At 44.6% G+C, this 1,951-nt stretch overlaps 1 pseudogene; it reads right to left on the bottom strand.

Moving 5' to 3' along the window:
* Nucleotides 1–483: 483 nt before the first annotated feature.
* LOC102416832 lies at nucleotides 484–1,707 on the bottom strand (annotated as a pseudogene).
* Nucleotides 1,708–1,951: the final 244 nt, after the last annotated feature.

The raw sequence follows: 1,951 nt of genomic DNA, 5'->3' as shown, positions 1-1,951 counted from the left end.
AATAATGAGAAAAAAAAATCTTCCCAAATCTAGTAAAAGATGCAAGCCTACAAATCTAAGAAGCTGAGTGAATTCTAACAGAATAAACCCAAATAAAGACCTATACTTATACTTTTGAAAAAGAAAGACAAAGAAAAATATTGAAAGCAACCAGAAAGACAATATGACAGTAACTACACAGGAATACCAATTTGAATAATAGTAAATTTATCATCTAAAACTTTGGAAGCCTGAAGGAAGCGACACATTTTTTAAGTACTGAAAAAGAAAACTCAACTTCAAATTCTTTTTTTTTTTTTGGCTAGGTACGGTGAACTTTATAACAGGGTGGGGCTCCCTAAATCCCTCCCCTTCTTTGGGGGTCTGGGATGGAAACTGTGGAGGTCAGGAGATTCTCAATATGTTGGGGGAATGATCTGGGATAAGGACTCCTCAGCAGCTTAGGGCCTCTCTTCTTGCTGGGACTGGTGGTCCAGGGGACTCTTACTCCTTGGAGGTCATGTGGATCATAAGGTCCACTACCCTGTTGCTGTAGCCAAATTCATTGTCATACCAGGAAATGAGTTTGACAAAGTGGTCATTGAGGGCAGCCCCAGCATTGAAGGTGGAGGAGTAGGTGTCCTTGTTAAAGTCATAGGAGACAGCCTGGTCCTCGGAATAGCCCAAGATGCCCTTGAGGGGGCCCTCTGATGCCTGCTTCAATACCTTCTTGATGTCATTGTACTTGGAGGCTTTCTCTAGCTGCCAGATCAGATCCATAACTGACATTTTAGGTGTGGGAGCACAGAAGACCATGCCAGTAATCTTCCCATTTGGCTCAAGAATGACCTTGCCCACAGCCTTGGCAGTGCCAGTAGAAGCAGGAATGCTGTTGTGGGCAGCCCCTTATCCATCATGCCACAGCTTTACAAAGAGGCCATCCACAGTATTCTTGGTGGCAGTGATGGCATGGACTGTGGTCATGAGTCCCTCCATGATGCCAAAGTTGTCATGGATGCCTTGCCGGTGGGAGGGGGGCGGCAAGCAGTTGGTGGTGCAGGAGGCATTGCTGACAATCTTGAGGGGATTGTCATATTTGTCATGGTTCATACCCATCACAAACTTGGGGAATCCACAGAGATGATGATCCTCGTGGTTTTACCCTTCAAGTGAGCCCAGCCTTCCCCATGGTAGTGAAGACACCAGTGGACTCCACAACATACTCAGCACTAGCATCACCTCATTTGATGTTGGTGGGATCTCGCTCCTGGACGATGAAGATGGAGCTTCCACTGATGACAAGCATCCTGTTCTCAATCTGGACTGTGTCTTTGAACTTGCCATGAGTAGAGTCATACTGGAACATGTACACAACGTAGTTGAGGTCAATAAAGAAGCCATTGGTGGCAACAATATTCACTTTGCCAGAATTAAAGGCAGCCCTGGACACCCTGGTCAGTGTGGCTCATTCCCATACACTCAAAGGGCCTGGGTTTGATTCTGGTCAGAGCCATACCTAGATTGTGGGTTCCATCCCCAACTGGTGTGCGTACAAGAGGCAACCAATGAATGTTTCTCTCTCACATCAATCTCTCTCTCTCTCCCCCTTTCTCTCTCTCTAAAAAAAAAATCATTAAACATATCCTCGGGTGAGGATTTAATAATAAATAAAGCAGCCCTGATGACCAGGGGCTCAATATGGCCATCCTCTTACCCGACCTTCGCCATTCTGTCTCAGGTTTGCGGCTGACACTGTACAGGAAGACACAGCTGTCTGACAAACAGGAGAAACAGAGAGATTCAACAGCAAATTCTTTAGATGGCAAACTTATCCTTCAGAAATGAAAAAGTAATAAAGACATTCTCAGACAAAAGTAAACTCAAAGATTTTATCCCCAGCAAACCTTCCCTTAATGGTTGGCCAAAGGAAGTTTTTCAAGGAACGACAAAATGAAAAAGTAAGAATATTGAA

This window comes from Myotis lucifugus, unplaced genomic scaffold, assembly GCF_000147115.1.
Source record: "Myotis lucifugus unplaced genomic scaffold, Myoluc2.0 scaffold_12, whole genome shotgun sequence".
NCBI lineage: Eukaryota > Metazoa > Chordata > Mammalia > Chiroptera > Vespertilionidae > Myotis > Myotis lucifugus.
This window is presented reverse-complemented; position numbering and strand designations above follow the sequence as displayed.